This window comes from Felis catus, chromosome D3, assembly GCF_018350175.1.
Source record: "Felis catus isolate Fca126 chromosome D3, F.catus_Fca126_mat1.0, whole genome shotgun sequence".
NCBI lineage: Eukaryota > Metazoa > Chordata > Mammalia > Carnivora > Felidae > Felis > Felis catus.
In genome coordinates, this window is record NC_058379.1 from 25,168,349 (window position 1) to 25,177,015 (window position 8,667).

An 8,667-nucleotide genomic window follows, 5' to 3' on the forward strand; every position below is an offset into this window, starting at 1 on the left:
TGGCAAGGAGGGATCCTTGATCCATCAGGACTGAGGTCCTTTCTGGGAGGGGGCACCAGAGATCTCGCTCTCCGAGCACACGGAAGAAAGACCATGTGAGGATGTGGCGAGAAGGTGGCTGCCTGCAAGCCAGGAAGAGAGCTCTCAGCGGAGCTGAGCGGCACCTTGAACCTGGACTTCTAGCCTCCGCAGCTGTGGCCTTTCCTTACGCCAGCCTGAGCCGACCAACATGCTCTGTGTGAAGGGATTTCTGTGAATTGTCTTTGCTCGGAGGATGCTCGCTATTCTCAGTGGGTCTACATCGGGCTTGAGGCACGGGTGAGTTCACAGGACTGAGATGCACACGGACAGGGCTTCAACCCTCCCCACCCCTGCCTCCCCCCACCCCAGTCCCTCTGGGACTCTCCTGGGAGCATGGACACACAGTTTGCAAACCTCCACTTCCTCATCTGTGTAATGGGCGTGGCAGCTTCTGTTGTGTTCACTCCCTGTGGCAGAGGGATGGGGCTCTGGTTATATACCCTATGGAAACAACATCTGGTGATGATGTCCTGCTCAAGGCCAGTGCCCCCAGGGCACACAGTCTTTCCCTGCCCTCGGGCGGTCTGGGCTGCTTTTCAGTGGCAGCCAGCACTTAGAGACCCCCAGCGGCGTTCCCAGCGCGGAGCTTGGGTTGCATGTTACATTGTCGCCTCAACCAGTCCTCCTGTCAACCCTGGGGGCCTGGCGTCCCCATCCAGCAGCGTCACGTAATGGTTAAGGAGCCAGATACAGGAGCCAAACGGCCTGGGCTTGGATCCTGATGCTGACCAGCCAAGCGACCTCTGTTTTCTCATTTGTAGAACAGGGAGAGGGATTTCATCCAACTCGTAGGGGGACTGAAAGGATTAGATAAGCCAGTCAACACCCACAGAGCCCTCAGTATTGTGCCAGGGGCAGCGTAAGATGGCAATCACTGGTCACTGTCATTATCATCCCTATTTCGTGGATGGGGAAACTGAGGTCATAGAGCCATAGTTCCAACCTGGCCACTCACCTCCAAGTCCCCGTTTCTGGAATACCACTGGCTCTTATTTGCGAGACGTTCCCCTCTTCCTGACATCCCTGTTGCCCTCGCGGTGAGATCCAAATCCCTCTCGGTGCACTTAGATCCCTCCGAGGCATGAGGGTGGCCACCTCCTCTCCAGGCCCACGTCTTCCCCGTGCCTTTGAGGTCCCACCAGCTCTTAAAATGACTCTCAGTTCTGAAACCTGCCACCTCTCTTCTTCCTGTAAGCCACTGGCTGCTTTCTGGTACGGATCCTTCAAGGCTACGTCTAAATATCACCTCCTCAAGGAAGCCTTCCTGGAGTCCTCCTCTGTGTCCCCACCACCTCCACACTCACTTCTACGGCAGCCCTCGTCTCACAACGTCCCGTAGCGCGTCCCGGGGCCCATTCTCCTCCCTGCAGCTGCCGTTGATTCCCCAGGGCCTACCATGCTTCCTAATACTTGCTGAATGGATGAATAAATGAGGAGATAACTGTGAAAGTGGGGGAGAACCACATTATCATGTTCTAAACTTCCAGGAACATCATTATATTTTATTAATACAACTTGTTTCAGCCTTTCTTAGCAGTGTCTTTGGTAAAGCAAAATTATTTAATTTTGATGAAGTCCAATATATTGATTTTTTTTTTTTTGCTTTTATGGCTCACGCATTTTTATTCTTTTCCTGTTTTATTGTAAAAATCTTTTTGAGAGAGAGAGAAAGAGAGGCAGAGGGTCAGAGGGAGAGAGAGAAAATCCCAAGCAGGCTCCATGCTCAGTGCATAGCTGGACACGGGGCTTGATCTCACGACCATGAGATCACGCCCTGAGCCGAAATCACGAGCTGGAAGCTCAACCGACCGAGCCACCCAGGCGCCCCTAAACATCTTTAACAAATTTTGTTAAATTTGTGTGAGCTGTAGTTTTCAGCACAGGGCCTGGCACACCAGTTTTTGCAAGCGAATAGATGGATGGATGAACAGTGAACGAATAGCTCACCCTACTCTCAACCACCTGAATCCGTGTGCAACGTATTGTGAGGAGTAAACAGGTGGGCAGAAAACCACAAGCAAAAACACAACAAAAATGGGCCAATGAATTCGTTCTCCTAGAAGTAGAATTTAATGTTTTTAATGTTTATTTATTTTTTTGACAGAGAGAAAGACAGAGCATGAGCGGGGGGAGGGGCAGAGAGAGACGCGGGGCTGGAACCCATGGACTGTGAGATCATGGCCTGAGCCGCAGTCCAGTCAGATGCTCAAGGAACTGAGCCACCCAGGCGCCCCTAGAAGTAGAATTTTGACCCAGAGCAGCTCCCTCTTTGTAAAGGTGATCAAAATTCTGTATGGGGTAGTAAAAGCACCACCGGTAACAGCAACAGCAAAGATTTGCAAATTGGGCCATGTTAAAATTTGAAAGCATCTTTTCACCAAAGAATGACAAGAGAATGAAAAGGCAAAGCTGCGGGGGGGGGGGGGGGGGGGGAGGAGAAGTTTGAAATGCACACAGCAGGAGAAGATTGGTTTCCAGGGTAAGAAAGGGACACAACCCAATAGAAGAAGGGGCAAAACGTGTGAACACGCCCCTCACTACAGAGGACACACGGATGACCGATGGGTATATAAAAAGGTGTGCAACCTCACTAGCCACTAGTAAAACGCAAATTGAGCACGCCGATGTCCACTGCACGTCCACCAGGATCCTGAACTCAGTGAAACAGATACTATTGAGTGTCGGCCGAGGTTTGGAGCCACCGGAACTCCTGTAGCCTGCTGGGAACCTCAGCTGGTGCTGCCACGTTGGAGATTTGTCTGGCAGCTTCCGCTAAAGCTGAACCCGCTCCTGTCCTGCGGCCCATCCGTTCTACAACCAGGCACACACCCAGGAGAATGGTTTACATACGTTCCCCCAAATTATGCACAAGAATGTCCGTCGTGACACAATTTGCAAGGACCCCAAACAGAAGACTGCCCCTAAGTATGTATAAGTAAATGGGGGCAGAGTTGCACCGTTGAATACTATCTGGAAGTAAAAACGAACGAACCACTTGTCCACGCAAATGCAGCCACGTGGATGAATCTCATGGAATAATAGTGAGCAAAAGAAACGCAAAGACACAAAACAACATCCTGTATGATTGCATTTACGTAACGTTCAACAATGAGCAAAAGCGATCCATGCAGGAGGAAATCGCGATGGTGGTGCCCTTGGCCGTGCAAGAAAGGGGTGCTCCTGGGAGGGGGGTGGGGGGCTTCCGGAAGGCTGGTCATTTCTGTGTATTAACCCAGGTGATTACTCTCAGGCCCACTTGGTAGAAAGCCAGAAAGCCACGCATTCATGATGCGTTCACTTTTCTGTTTATGAGCCGCACATCACAAATACTCTCAAAAATAAAATGACTGCCCTGCCAAATGAAGTTGAGGACAATTTGCCAGCCACCCTGCAGGGTCTTGGGGCCCTCTGGGCCAGGGGGGCGTTCCTCAGAGCCTGTATTAGGGAGAAGAAATCCTTTTCTCACCCTTTCCTATTCTTTCCTCTGCCTTGGCCCGGAGCTATTGTACATACGCAAATATGACAACCTCAGCCATTGAGACAACCTCAGCTATTTATAGCTGGAGTCTTGCAACACTTATCCCAGCCGCCGCAGACTTTAGGAAGCCGAAACACACCCACCACACACACACACGCACACACACGCACACACGCACACGCACACGCACACACTCTACACAGAGTATATTTTTTTTCCCTAGGATATAAATTTCCCATCCCATTGCAGTCTGGGCCGTCGCATGCAACATTGATTGTCTGTTATATTACATTTATTAAGAAGTGATAACTTGTAATAATTGGATGTTAAATTAAAGAACTCTCTCCTAGTTATTGCCGTCTCAATTATAACTGTCGCTGGCTGGCAGTTATAATGATATATGAGGGTTGTATTTTACGCAGCCGACCATGACCTGGTGAGTAATATTCCCCCAGCTATGGGGGCACTCATGCACTCCTTGGCTTCTAATGCCTTGCTTGGGTGCTGATTGGAATATTAAGTTTCTGCAAGGCTGCAGCTCCGAAATCCACACAGGGAACCGCGGCCTCTCCACAGCTCAGAGCCCCCCTCTGGCAATCTCCCCCCCGCCTCCTGCTTCTCCTCGCTGGTACATGTCCAACTCGTTTCGGCTTTGTTTTATGGTTATAGGCATCAGGTTTATTTGGTGAGTTATAAAGTCGTAAAACGTGGGCGAGAGCGTGTTTGTGGTTTCCTTTTTAGACGGAGCGGCTGCAATTAGCTCTTGGGTCCAAATGTCAGCGGGCAGGGGCAGCTGGAGGTGGGCCGGGGGGCCGGGGCGGGGGGGGGTGCGGGGTACGACTGGATTTGTTTAGAAGAATCCGATGGGGAAATCCGGCTGTGTTTCTGCAGGGATTGTCAGGGAGAAGTGGCTCCGAGCGGCCCGGAGATGAGGTTTCAGTGAGATTTTGAAGGCTCGAGACGGTTCCTACCCTTCAGGGCTTTTGGCCCCTCCGCGGATGAGAGGGGCCGCTTCGAGAGCGGAGCTGGGAGGTAGAGGTGGCTTCTGGCATGGCAGAGGGGCCACGGGACATTTAAGGCGCTATTACGACCGGGGCCCTCAGGAGCCCTCTGTACATCCTGCAGTCCTCCCCGGATGGAGGCTGTCACTTTGAATTTTTTTTTAACATTTATTTATTATTGAGAGACAGAGCACCAACAGGGGAGGGGCAGAGAGAGAGGGAGACACAGAATCCGAAGCAGGCTCCAGGCTCCGAGCCGTCAGCACCGAGCCCAACGCGGGGCTCGAACTCACGGACCACGAGATCATGACCCGAGCCGAAGTCGGACGCTCAACCTCCTGAGCCACCCAGGTGCCCCCAGAGAAGGCTGTCACTTTGTATCACTTTGTGTTCACGTCCTGCAGCTGTTGTAACAAAGCACCACAAATTAGGTGGCTTCGAACAACAGAAATGTAGTGTCGCACAGTTCCGTGTGCCAGAGGTCCCAAATCAAGGAGTCTGGAGGGCTGTCTCCCTCTCAACTTTCCACGGGAGGATCCTTCCTCACTTTTTCTTCTTCTGGGAACCTCAGGTGTCCTTTGCCTTGTGACAGCATCCCGCCAATTTTTGCCTCCTTCTTTCCATGCAGTCCTGTGCCTGTGTTCAAATTCTCCGCTTCTTGTGAAGCTATGAATCATGGGATTCAGGGCTCATCCTCATCCAGGATAACAGCATCTCAACTAGTTCTATCTGCAAAGTCCCTGCCTCCAAATAAAATTGCATTCCCGGGGGGTTAGGACTTGACCGTATCTTTTTTTGGAGACACAATTCCAGTCGCCACACTCTCCAGTTTTATGGGAGAGAAAACAGAGCACCGGGTATTCAAGTCCACACAGCGGACCTGCGATTCGAGTGGGTTCCGTCTGAAGCAGGATTCTTCACTGCCTCTTCTCCCCTGGCCAGCCTCCAGGCAGCTTGGTCAAGTGGCATCCCCTAGCTCAAGGGGAGTCGGACCCCTCACAGGTAGGATCCCCGGGGTCTCGCCAGAAGGTGCTGGTGAGTGAATCATTGCTTGGGTCACAGGTATCGTTCACCTGACAAATATTCACCGAGGGTCCCCATCTCTAAACCGACCGCAAAGAGCCAGACTTCTAGCGAAGAGAGGGAAAGACACAGGAGTGAATGAAAAGAAAATGGATGTAGATTGTCAGAAGGGGCCAAGTGCTATGAAGGAACATAAAATGGGAATTGGAGCAGGGCATCTGGGTGGCTTAGTTGGTTAATCGTCTGACTCTTGGTTTTGGTCATGGTTGGTGAGTTTGAGCCTTGCCTCCTGCTCTGTGCTGACAGCACAGAGTCTGTTTAGGATTCTCTCTCTCCCTCTCTCTTTGCCCCTCCCCTGCTCTCTTTCTCTCTCTCTCTCTCTCTCTCTCTCTCTGTCTCTCTCTGTCTCTCTCTCTCTCTCTCTCAACTAAATAAATAAACTTAAAAAGAGTTAGGAGTTAGAGCTAGGGGGTGTTTTGTCACCCCCCTGGAGATGACATCTGAGAGACACCTGGGATTGGTGAGAGTGTGGCCATATTGCGGAGAGGCGTTCCACACTGACTAATCAGCAAGTGCAAAGGCCCTGAGGCCAGTCATGTCCGTGAGGCTGTGGTGCAGTGAGCAGTGAAGACGGCGAGGGCGTTTGCTCTGGGAGTGCTGGGGGGCACTGGGGGACCGGAGCAGAGGGGAAATGAGACGTGCTATACATTTTAGCTTTTAGAATAGTCAGCGGGCAGTATGAAGACATTTGGAGGCAGCTACGACATTCCTGTCAAGATATGGAGGCCTGGGCTTGCGTCGTAGCTGCAGAGAGGATGAGATGTGTCCAGACTCCAGAGAAATTATGAAATAGGAGCCGACAGCATCAGCTCTATGTGCAGGGTGAGCAACGCGGAGGGCGGCATTCAGGGCAACTCCAAGGGCTTTTCCTGAAATGGGGACAGAAGAAGGTTGGTGCAGTCCTTCGCTGAAACGGAGACACTGTGCGGTGGGACATTGTAGCAGAATCAAGGTTTGGGCTGTGATCGTGTGAAGTTAGGGTGTTCGATGCCGGAGTGGGGGCCAGGGGGTGGGGGCAGAGCAGAATGGGGGGCTGCCCGGGAAGCCAGCCAAGCACCCCTCTCAAGGAGGCGGAAAGCGATGCTAATCAGAGAGACCCCACAAGACGGGGTCCATCTTGGCCACCGGGGAATCTGCGATCGGCCAGGTGAAACGGCACAGAGACGACCATCTGGTGTTTGCCTCTGTTCTCAGTGGGTTCATACCTGCCGTTCACACTAGGCCGAATCTGGGGCCAGGTCAGCTCCGCTTCTGGTCGTCGCCTTTGCTCCTAAGCTCGCTGATGGGCACGCGGAGACGCTCGGTTAATAGCGGGTCTCTCATTGGACGTTACTTTCTTAAAACGGGGAACGGATCCCTCATTTTATGGTGCCAACGGCCTCCGAGGGAGGCAAGAACAGGAGCAGGAACCAGATGCCAGGTGTCTTGACCACTGCCCCCAGCCTGTCCCGTCCCCAGATGTGACAACTTTGCAAGAAATCAACCTGGGTTTGGGACTTCATTCTGCTACCTGCTTCCCTCACTCAGCTCCGTTTCAGCAAACCCGCTTTACAGATGAGAACCTTGAGGCTCAGAGACCCGAAGCCGCTACGCAAGGTCACACAGCTGGGAGGTGGGAGGGGAGCAGGGATCTGAACCTGGGCCTTTCTGGCCACAGTACACTCTCATGTTCCCACTGGTCTGGCCCACGCACATGCTGTTCCTTCTGTCAGGAATGCTTTGCCATCTCTCACCCTCCCTTCACCTCCCCACTTTTTCCCCACTCAGCGCCACTGCTGTTTCCCCCAGGAGCCCTTCCTCAGCCTTAGCATCCCCAGGCCCCTGCCACAGACCCAGGACCTCACTGCTCCTTCCTTGTAACACCTGCCAGAGTTCTTGAAATAATCATGATGTCTGCGTGAGTTCATGGTCAGAGCCCCCCACCCCAGCCTCTAAGCGCCAGGAGGCAGGGACTATATCTGGTTTCTCCATGCCTCTTGCCACTTCCTATAAAAAAAATCTATACATTTATATAAATATAAAAACTCTGGCATATATATACATATATTATACATGTTTATTTTTGAGAGACAGAGAGAGTGAGGGGGGAGGGGTAGAGAGAGAGGGGGCAGAGGATCTGGGGATCTGCAGTGGGGCTCTGTGCTGACAGCAGCGAGCTGATGTGGGGCTCAAACTCACAGACTGTGAGATCATGACCTGAACCCAAGTTGGACATTCACGACTGAGCCACCCAGATGCCATATATATATATATATATATATATATATATATATTTAAATATATATATGCATATATATTTAAATATATATATTTAAAATAATATATATATTTTAAATGCATACATATATTTTAAAGGAAAACTGCCACTGCATGTGTGTTGACCTTTGTTTTAATGATTCTCTCTCCATGTGTCCCAATTGCTTACGTGGGGGCCATCAAGGGAGGGGTTCAGAGTTTATGAAACACATTGTTAGGAACGATGAACGGGATTGAGGAAGTCACCCCTCCCCTCACTCTGTCTCTGCCCAACTCACCTGCCTGTCCTCCCCCACCTCACATTCTTCATCCTCTTATTCTCATTTAGTTCGTGTTGGGGCTCCAGATTTCTGTCCCCTACTCCTGGATCGTCAGCTCTACACAGCCCGGGACTGGTCCCTTCGTCTTTGCTGCTGCTGTACCCCCAGAACACAGCCCACGGCCTGACCCAGAGAAGACGCTCCACAAACGTGCGAACAAACGAGGAGCCGGGTCATTCTTGTCTGCCTCTTCGCCAGACACCAAAGGAACCTTTGAGACACATTTTTCCTCTTGAATCGTGACCGCTGTCCTTGGCGGCCCAGCTTCCCATTTTGCAGATGTGTAATCCAAGGTTCCGAGGCAGAGGTGACGTATCCAGAGCTGGGGACGGAGTCCGGGCCAGAAAATCCACCTCGCCCACACGCTGTGTTTTTTTCCAGTGACCTGTCCAGAATCAGGCTTTCTAAGCGGTTGACGCGTGGCCGTCCAACGACCAGATATCTGCCG